This window comes from Choloepus didactylus, chromosome 16, assembly GCF_015220235.1.
Source record: "Choloepus didactylus isolate mChoDid1 chromosome 16, mChoDid1.pri, whole genome shotgun sequence".
NCBI lineage: Eukaryota > Metazoa > Chordata > Mammalia > Pilosa > Megalonychidae > Choloepus > Choloepus didactylus.
In genome coordinates, this window is record NC_051322.1 from 29,346,096 (window position 1) to 29,357,476 (window position 11,381).

The following is an 11,381-nucleotide window of genomic DNA, read 5'->3' on the forward strand; positions in this document are numbered from 1 at the left end:
GAAGAAGTAAAACTGTCATTATTTGCAGATGATAGGATCTTATATCTGGAAAAACCTCAAAAACCGACAATACGGCTACTAGAGCTAATAAACAAATTTAGCAAAGTAGCAGGATACAAGATTAATGCACATAAGTCAGTAATGTTTCTATATGCTAGAAATGAAAGAAGTGAAGAGACATTCAAGAAAAAGATACCATTTTCAATAGCAACTAAAAAAATCAAGTATCTAGGAATAAACTTAACCAAAGATGTAAAAGACCTGTACAAAGAAAACTACATCTCTCTACTAAAAGAAATAGAAAGGGACCTTAAAAGATGGAAAAATACTCCATGTTCATGGATAGGAAGGCTAAATGTCATTAAGTTGTCAATTCTACACAAACTCATCTACAGATTCAATGCAGTCCAAATCAAAATTCCAACAACATACTTTGCAGACTTGGAAAAGCTAGTCATCAAATTTATTTGGAAAGGGAAGATGTCTCAAATTGCTAAAAATGCTCTAAAAAAGAAAAACAAAGTGGGAGGACTTACACTCCCTGATTTTGAAGCTTACTATAAAGCCACAGTAGTCAAAACAGCATAGTACTGGCACAAAGACAGATATATCGATCAATGGAATTGAATTGAGAATTTGGAGATAGACCCCCAGATCTACATTGATAAGGCCACTGAACTGGGACATAACATCTTTTCAACAAATGGGGCTGGGAGAGTTGGCTATCCGTATCCAAAAGAATGGAAGAGGACCCCTACCTCACACCCTACACAATAATTAACTCAAAGTGGACCAAAGACCTCAATATAAAAGACATTACCATAAAACTCCTAGAAGATAATGTAGGGAGACATCTTCAAGATCTTGTATTAGGAGGTCACTTCCTAGACCTTACACCCAAAGCACAAGCAACAAAGGAAAAAATAGATAAATGGGAACTCCTCAAGCTTAGAAGTTTCTGTACCTCAAAGGAATTTGTCAAAAAAGTGAAGAGGCAGCCAACTCAATGGGAAAAAATTTTTGGAAACTTTGTATCTGACAAAAGACTGATATCTTGCATATGTAAAGAAATCCTACAACTCAATGATAGTAATACAGATAGCCCAATTATAAAATGGGCAAAAGATATGAAGAGACAGTTCTCTGAAGGGGAAATACAAATGGCCAAGAAACACATGAAAAAATGTTCAGCTTCACTAGCTATTAGAGAGATGCAAATCAAGACTACAATGAGATACCATCTCATGCCAATTAGAATGGCTGCCATTAAACAAACAGAAACTACAAATGCTGGAGAGGATGTGGAGAAATTGGAACTCGTATTCATTGTTGGTGGGACTGTATAATGGTTCAGCCACTCTGGAAGACAGTCTGGCAGTTCCTTAGAAAACTAGATATAGAGTTATCCTTCGATCCAGCAATTGCACTTCTCGGTGTATACCCGGAATATCTGCAAGCAGTGACGTGAACAGATATCTGCACGCCAATGTTCATAGCAGCATTATTCACAATTGCCAAGAGACAGAAACAACCCAAATGTCCTTCAACAGATGAGTGGATAAATAAAATGTGGTATATACACACAATGGAATACTATGCAGCAATAAGAAGGAACGATGTTGTGAAACATGGCGATTTGGATGAACCTCAAAGACATAATGCTGAGCAAAATAAGCCAGGCACAAAAAGAGAAATATATGCTACCACTAATGTGAACATTGCTGGGGGAGAATGCATGGGGTGTTGGGCTTCCCCACCTTGATGGTTGCTGATGTGCTCACAGACATTGGGGACTGGTAGTTTGATGAGCTGAGCCCTCCATCAGAGGACTTGCCCTTGGGGAGACTGTTACTGCATAGGAGAGGTTAAGTATCTCCTCCTGAATGCCTCTTTGTTGCTCAGATGTGGCCCTCTCTCTCTAGCTAAGCCAACCTGGCAGGTGAAATCACTGCCCTCCCCCCATGTGGGATCTGACAGCCAGGGGAGTGAATCTCCCTGGCAACACAGGATTCGACTCCCAGGGATGAATCTGGACCCAGCATCGTGGGATTGAGAACATCTTCTTGACCAAAAGGGGGATATGAAAGGAAACGAAGTAAGTTTCAGTGGCTGAGAGATTCCAAAAGGAGCCGAGAGGTCACTCGGGTGGGCACTCTTAACACACAATATAGACAACCCTTTGCAGGTTCTAATGAATTGGAATAGCTAGCAGTAAATACCTGAAACTATCAAACTACAACTGAGAACCCTTGAATCTTGAAGACTATTGTATAAAAATGTAGCTTATGAGGGGTGACAATGTATTTGGGAAAGCCATGTGGATCACACTCCCCTTTGTCCAGTGTATGGATGGATGAGTAGAAAAACGGGGGCAAAAAAAAAAAAAGCACCCAGTGTTCTTTTTTACTTTAATTGTTCTTTTTCACTTTATTTTTTATTCTTATTACTTTTGTGTGTGTGGTAATGGAAATGTTCAGAAATTAATTTTGGTGATGGATGCACAACTATATGGTAGTACTGTGAACAACAGATTGTACGCTTTGTGTGACTGCATGGTATGTGAATATATCTCAATAAAATTGAATTATTTTAAAAAAATACAAGCAGTGAGCCAAATTTGGCCCTCAGGCCACAGTTTGCCAATCCCTGCTCCAAGGTATCCATCAGTGGCAATGCTTTGTGGGTAAAGTTTCTGACAAAAGGATTGGGTGGGACAACTGAGACAGCAGGAGACCACTGAGTGCCCCAGCATGTGAGAAGAGCTCAGGGCAGAGAGGTGGGGAATGCAGGCATATGTCTGCCATCTGCAGCAGGGCCTCTGCTCTCTGGGTGCTGTATGCTGCACCTGTCCAGAAGCCCGGCCTGCACGCTAGGCCGTCTGTGCAGCCACTGCATTTGGGGCTCCTGCTGGCACATCTCACAAGAGCCAAGGCACTAGGGCTGGCATCCAAAGGCCAGCTAAGGGTGAGGCAGATGTGCCCCCAGCCTCGGGTCACAGCTGGCCCAATATTCAGCTCCTTTTTTCTCTACCCACATCTGCCTGTTAGGATCCTTGCCTCACCAAAAGAAACTGAAAGGTTGGATTGCTCCACATTGCTATTTGGTTTGAGGGTTTCGATATTGTTTTGTTGTTTTTAAATCGCAAAAGATTATTTCAGAAAGGAGGCTGCAGCTATAGTCTGACACTCTGATGTGCTACTTGATAGGCAGTGGGTATTAGATGCTATGTCTTGAAGGCGTTTCCTCTTTTGTTTCATTTGATTCTCCTGACTAGAGCAAATATGGAAGATGTAATTGTCACTATTTTACAGATGGGAAACCTGAGGAACCAAACACTACAGTGACTTTTTCAAGGCAGAGCAGGGGAGCAAGGTTTGCATCCAGGTCTGACTCCAAAGCCCTGGCTTTTGGGATACCTCCAGGTATTGTGTGTGGAGAGTGTCACAGAAAGCCCTGGGGAGCTGCGGAGCCCTGGCGGACAAGCTGAGCCCCTCCTGTAGAGAAAGGAGGCTGCCCCCCACCCCAGCCTCACAGCCTCCCCTTTGTCTCACTGTGGCCCTTAGACTTGGCAGCCCCTCTGTGGTTCTTTTGCTGCTTTAACTTGCGGTACCCACTGCCTAATCCCCCCGCACCCACCCATCCCACCCAGCAGCAGAGAGCCTCTAGAGAGTCTCACCAGAGCCCTAAGGGCCTTCTGCCTGAAAAGCCACCCTAAAGAGGCTTTTTAAAAGCTTTTATCACTATATGCTCTTAAATATTTTTTAGTTCATTGTCTGACATGGAGTCAGCATTCAATATATATTTGTTGTACGGATAAATTAATGAGTTTATGTCTCTAACAACCAATGCCCCAGGAATGCTGGATTAGATTCCCTGAGTTTAGCTCTCAGTGGAATAACCTACAGGGATTTTTGGAGTTTAGTCCAATTGAATCAGCACATAGTTAGGGTCCCACGACACATCTAGGGGCCAGGCGCTTTGTGCAACATTCCCTTCCTCCTTGTGACCATCCACAGTCTGCACCGCATGGCCCCATCTTACAGAGGAAGGAACTGAGGTTCAGTGACATGGAGGAACTTGCTTAAGGGTCCAGGATCTGGACCCAGGTCTCACCGGATTCCAAGACCTGTCTCTCCCCTCTACATCGCACAGTTATCACCTACCCTTTTAAACAGGCACAAGTCATCCAGGTAAAGTAAGCTCCATAACTAACCCGAAAACAATGCTTGGGCCCAACAAAGGGGAGTGCTGAGACAGGAGGGTGCCTAGTCACCCACATGCCTGCTCAGCTGGCCAGCTAGCCCCAAGTATGGCTGCATATCATCATTGAGGCTAGGCAGGAACTGCACATGGCTCATTCCTTTTTCCCCATGGATAGCTTTCTTGGAGCTGAAATTCTAATATTCCAATATTCTAATATTTTTCACTGACAGCAGGACAACAATCTGATATGACAGTAGGCCTTCCCTCAGAAGTAGGCAGCCTATACGTACATGGATGTGATTTGGGCTGAATGTGAGGGACACTGACTCCCTCTCATAGACTGGCCTGTGCTGGAAATCCTGCCATTATAACTACATTCCTTAGTGTGTTACTGCTTCTGACTTTCAAGAATCCTCTATAAAATACATATTAAAAAAAAAAAAAAAGAAAGGAAAGTAGATGTTGAACATGTGTGGGAGGAAGAAGGAGGGCTAAGGAAGATGGGGAAGGTTCTAGTACTTACTTGGCAACTATACTCTGCCAGGCACATTACCTCTGCACCCGCTAGGATGCTGGACCCAGCCTCATGCTGCATGCCCTAGAAGTGATGCACTAAAATATAGATACTCAGAATAATATTGTAGTGGGGGCATGTACAGAGGATCCAGATATGGCATACCCTGATGGCTCACAGTGTCCTCTGCATAAGAACCACAAGTTCCTCCACCTTCCTCCTCCCCAGCAGCCTCCAACCTCTCTGACTCCTGCCAACCCCAATACTCCTGCAGGGCAGTTCAGCCCCTCCAGACTTCTATACCTACAGCCTTCGTGGAGCCTATAGAACACGATTCTTCCATTGCTAAGACCCACCCTTCTTAGACGCCATCAAGAGAAATCAAAATTATGTTTTTCCTGTTGCACATATATTACCTTATTGAATATCTGACATCAAAAGCTAGTGAAAGGCTGTGCAGGGACCCCCCTCAGACCTCTCTAAGATCAAAGCCTAAGGGTTCCAAACCTGGTTCCCTTGGAGGTGAAACCAGTAGGTGAGAGTTACAAATCCTCTATTATACCCCATCCCCCATTCAATCAAAGCATTCATTAACACTATTTCTAACTTCACGGCTCACTCTTTCTAGAGGTATTTACAAAGTCATGTTTAAGGCTAAGTTCATCTCTGAAGGTGAATTTCAGGCAGTGTGGCAGGCTATGGAGGAGACATCATGGTTCTCAGGTGGGATCCTTGCTTTCACCTGTGAGGAAGGTAGACACTAGCAGGGTGGGCCTCCCTTACTTTCTGTTTGTTACCATTCAGGCTGAGCTCACATCTCTAGCCCAGCGGTCCCCAGACCAGCAGCATCAGCATCACCTGGAAACTTCTGAGAAATACAACTTCTTGGAAGCCATCCCAGCCCACTGAATTAGACACTTGGGGTGGCACCCAATGATCTGTGCTTTAACAAGCTCTCCAGGTGATTCTGATGCACCTAAAATTTGAAAATCACTAGATCAGTGGTCCTTGAATTTTTGTATTGCCCACCCCCATCAGTAAAAAAAAAAATTATTCATGCACCTACAGTTCTGATTATTTTATATTATATTTATATTATTTATAAAGTAAAAGAACCACAGAATAGAATTTAAAAGGATGAGATAAAGATGAAATTAGCAATATTTTGAAATGTCCTGTTAGTTACCTTCTCATGACACAAGATGCACGTAGAGTAAGATTCGATGTGAATGATTGTGGATGTAAAGCCATATTTCAAATAGTCTTCTGGGTAATTTCAGTTTTGGCTAACTCTTCGTGAGATCTGATTAAAACGCCATTGTTTTCACCTCATAACAGAGCTGACAACAGGCTCACACTAGGCGTAGGAGAAGGGTCAGCGCTGCCATTTTTTGGCAGTTCACTTGTGACATTAGTTTTATCTTCTGTCCAGGATTTCTTTTCAAGAAGGTTTCAAAGTCATCTGTCCTTTTTGTGAGAATTGGTTTACTTAAAAATAGAGGATAGAATCTCTAAATTCCCGTCAGCAGACACATGTAAGTTGCCATGTGCCAAAATACCTCAGAAAAAGGAATGAGTTAGTTAAGGGCTCCCTCCCACCCCTGAGGTCATCTCCCACCTGACAAGCAAGGGCAGCAGAATCCATTAGGATTCAAGACGAGGAACACTACATAGCTCTCTCCTTTATTTGTGAAGTAAAGCATTAAATAAATGGACTTATTTTCTTTCCTTGACCCCATCTTCCACACTGTCTGGGATGTACCTAGCCCACTTTGGAGGCCCCTGCTCCAGACTGACCACCCTGCTCCAGACTGAACACAATACTCCTCCACTTCCCCTAGGAGCCCTGAGGATGGCCCTAAAGAGGCATCATGGGTCAACAGCATCAGCCAACAGCTGTACAGTCCATGTAAGGAAGGCTTGGTGTGGGTGGGTCTCTCTTGCCTCTATGACTGGTTTTCCTAAGTCCCTGTGAGGACCCCAGAGGTCTGCACACAGAAGTGTGGAATCTCACTTGATGCCAGCCTGGCAGGATCAGCCACTGGACAGCACCAGGCAGGCCACACTCGCCCAGACTCCACAGGCACCAGCTTCAGCTCTTACAGGCCCTCACAGCAGACACTATGCTGGGCCAAGGGCCAAGAGGGGACATGGTGCCTGGGCTTTCCCTGCAGGCAGGCCCAGCTGGCAGCAAAAAGCAGGGGAAATATAAGGGAGGGGCTGTTGTTTCCCCAGCCCCACGGTGGCATTTCTGAAATCTCATTTCCTGTCACAATTCCGAAGCAGGTGTTTCTGTCTTTAAATATGTCTCCAGTTGCTATTCTGGTCCTGTGAGTCTCCAGTTTTTTCCAAGGACCGAACTGCTATATATTCCCTCATGTGGAGGCACAGTTAGCAGCCAGTCCCTTGCCAAGATCAGATGTGTGGAAGAGGCCCCTCCCTCAGCCAGCCCCAGCCTAGAGGCACAGGGGACACTCCACAGGCTGACTGGGTAAGCCTCAAGGGAGGAGAGAGCCCTCTCTTAGCTGTTAAACAGCCCCTTGTGTTTCAGTTCAAATTTGGGCATGTAGTGTGCACCTGGCCCCAACAGGGAAAAGCAAAACCAAAACAAGTAAAGCTGAAGCACCATCTTGGGGGATCTCAGCCCCGAGAGTGCACTGAGAATAGGTGGGGGCAAACCCAGGGCCTGGGGGAAGCATTACTGGGATTCTTGCCTGACAAGCCAAAACTTCAAATCCAGGAATTTTCAAACTGCGGTCTGTGAACACCCTAAGACACATTTGGGAGACTCATGGCCCCTCTGTAAGAATTTTAACTGAAGTTCTAAAATCAATGAATATCTTAAAAAGCAATGTAAACCTATTCCACCTCATATGAAAGATTAGAACTGTTTCTAGAGAGTTCAAGGATAAGGAGCATTAGTTTAATTGTCACGGGCTATTAAAAAAAGAATGGAGCAGAAGATTTCATTCATAAATGGAATGTTTATGTCTGTACAAACAAAATGTCTGCAATTGTTCCAGTAGAGGAAAGAAATGGAAGAACCATGTCTACACACCACAGAAGGTAGGATCCTTGAGCTGTATCATCAGGCCGATATTCAGTGTTTGGTTTCAGAAAAGTAATGTGGTGGATCACATTAAAGCAACTGTGCTAATTTGAGTTTCAGTGGTTTTGTAGGGACTTTTTATATTTCGTTTGTACACTGATTTGGTTTAGAGTTATATAAGAGGAATTAAGTATAAGGAATTTAATTTTATGTTTGTACTTATTTAGATAATATTATAAGCAAAATAATTTGATTGACACCAGGGGACCATAAGAATTTTATTTTCCTTTTTAAAAATTCAGATTGAAAAATGGTCACCCTGGTGTTTGAATCAGATATCTACAGTTATCTACAATGAAGATTTATGCTGGATGATTTAAGGAGCAGTCTTGGAGTTCAGGAAGAGCAAAGAGAGAGAGCACTAGAGAGGAATGTTAACACTTGTATGTTTACTAGGAGCTGAGTTTAAACAGACATAGAGGCTAGATGGAAAGGTAGCAAGGAAACCTCCTGAAGGAATGGTTAGGGATTGTTTATTACCAGTGTCATTATTTTCAATACAAATGATGGTTAGGGACTGTTTATTACCAGTGTCAAATTTCAAAAATGAAATTTTAGTTTCTACTACTTTGTTGTTAGTAAATAAGTGAATTTTACATGTGTGCACTTGCCTAATGAACAAAGTGAAATACGATTTGCTTACATGCACACACAGTTTCACTCAGGGGAGGAGCTGCAGAAGCCCTGGAGGCAACAGCAGGCAGATGAGGTCACTGCCCCAGAGAGTGGAGAGGCGGCTCCCTGACATGCCCTGAAGCCTCTGCCTCTTTGTATGAACTCCAGGTGCTCACTGGCCTCCCTTGCCAGTAGGTTGGGGGTGACAGGGATTAAGGCTGGGCATCACAGGCTACAGAGCAAGGGGTACAGCTTTGCTCATGTTGTTCCTCAGGCTATCCAAGAGTCACAGGGTCCATAGAGAAAAAAAACAAGAAACCTGACAAAGCAAGAGATTTAGAGCCAGAAAGCCTAAGTTCATTCAAATAATGAACAACCCAAACCAGGCAATGCTAACCACGGTATGGGGTATCAACAAGAGGAGCAAGTCCAGTCAAATGCCTCAGTCCCTTCTTTGCCTCCAGGCATTGATCCAGGGAATTAGGTGCCAGGTCTCCTCAGGACAGAAAGCCCAGAGATCGAGGCTCCTCTGCCTGGTGAGACAGTAATCTGCTAGGGTCTTCACACTTGGAAGGAGGGTGGTTGGTAAAAGGAGATGAAATAACGTTGGCAGACAGACCCAGGCACATTTAGAAACAAATTGAGCAAATTAAACACAGGGGAGTCACTTTCCAAAAACAGATACTTCAGGACCAGCTGGGCTGGGGTGTTTCCAGGGAAGACAGAGGTTCTCACCATCACCTTCCTGGCAAGCAAGAGAGTATTTTGATGCCTCCACAAGTAAACAGCAGCATGTGAGATATGGACATTGCAGGTCTGAGTCACGTCCTTCACAATGAGGGTCATGTGGAGGCTCTGCCTGCAGTGGCAGCTTCCTTTATAGGAAGACTATGTAGTAGCTCCAGGAACAACCCACCTCTCACCTTTCCTCAGCCCTGGCAAGGATGGGTTGACTGTGACCTCTGGCCCAGAGCATTTGCTATACCCACCTTGGTGCAAGTTCAACAAGTTGCCAGCTTTCACACTGGCCCATAGAGGTAAGGTGGGAAGCCAATGGCCGTAAATCTTCTCAGGACAGCATAAGCCACCTCAGGTACCCTTTCTGATTAAGTTTACTCAGACAGCTAAGCAACAAGTACAGCTTCCAGAACTGGCTGACCCCTCCCACCCCACCCCCCACCAAGGTCATCATCACATGAGGGGTCCATAAGTCACCTTTCCCAAACCCCACAGATACTGAAGAGCTGTGAGATTTAGACTAGTCTGTTAGCAACAATACCTGCTTCAATTGATCTTCATCAAGTAGAGTATAGCATAGGGGTTAATAGTGCCAAATTTCTAATAATAGCAGAATAGGTAAATTAGACAAATTGTTCCACTAAAGACAACTAGAAAAGCTGGAATAAATACTAAAACATTAAAGGCATCAGAAAGGAGAGTGAAGAGTTACTAGGTCAAGATCTCATGGAGAACGGAAACCCAGGTAGGTAAGGCAGGCATTTGGAGCCACCTTTCCCCTGGGTGCATTTTCTGATTACACAGAGAGCAACCGAGAGACTGAGTGTTGCTTCCAAGAGCCTCATAGGCTACTGGACAGGAAAACAAAACAACAATGGCATGTAAGTCAGAAGTAGAGTAAACAGAATTAATTTTTTCTAAAGTACTCATATTGTCTGGGAAGAGATGAAAGACTCATTTCTTTTAGAATTTGGTAATTCAAAAGAGTATGTTGTAATCACTAAGGATGACCACTAAAAATCATTTTTACATAAAAGTACTACTACTAAGCTAAAAGAGACAAAAATGGAATAATTTGAAAAGAAATAAAGAAGGCAATAAAAGGGAACATAGATCAAATGGGACAAATAGGGAGCAGATAACAGTATTTAGGCCCAAGTGACTCAGTTATATTAAAGATAAATGGGCTAAATGCTCCAATTAAAAGATAAAGACTGAGGCAGGGCAAGACGGTGGCATAGGGAGGTGTAGAATTTAATTAGTCCCCTAGAACAACTAGTAAATAGCCAGGAACAACTAGAAAATAGTCTGGAACAGCTGATAGGAGGACATCCATGACCAGACAACATCACACACCAGTGAGGAATGGGTGGAATGGCTGAGATCGCAGCACAGAACTGTAAGCAAAGCTCCCCAAACTGTGGAGCTGGTGCCTTTCCCCCAACAGCATGGTAGGGTGAGTTGCAAAACTTCTCTGGGGGAGAAAGAAGCAGTCCCTGCCAGGAGCAAGGGAATGCAGCTCAACCAAGCTCCAACTGCAGTTTTAATTAACAAATATGGACTACTGAATACATGCTACAAGCACAGATAAGTCCAGAGCAAGCAGGAAAAGAACCAAGAGGTTTATCCTGGCAGAGAGGAGGCAGGGCTTATGGGAAAAAAATACATAAATAAATAAAAACAGAGGCTTTTAGAGTCTGCTGAGCTTAGAATACTGGAAAAGAGCTGTGTCCCAAGAAAAGGGGCACACAGAACCAGGTACCAATTCCTGACTGGGGACTGACTCTGAAAAGGGGACTTCTTGCTTTTTTCCTTTTTTTCTCTTGCTCATTCTAAGTCCTAATGCATTTTCAATTGTCAGCACAGACCCAGGCAAGGGTGGAGTAAAGATAGTAAGAGAGTCAAAGGAAAAACTCAAGTGTAGGAGACAATGTCCTAAGGGTTTATCTTCCCTAAGAAAAGGGGGGGGGAACCTAGCTCAAGTGGTAGCTCTCCCTTGGAGAATCAGACCCTAGGGCCTGAGGGGAAGGAAAAAAAACAGCTTAAGCTTGGTTTCTGACACCCTTGGTCCCTGGCAGGGACAGGATCCACTCAGAATTAAATATACCGCACCTCTTTACACTAGTAGGGAGCTGCAGGCTGACAAGTGCCACCTGCTGGGCAGGATAGGAAAAGCACAGAGTCTAGAGGCCAAACAGGAAA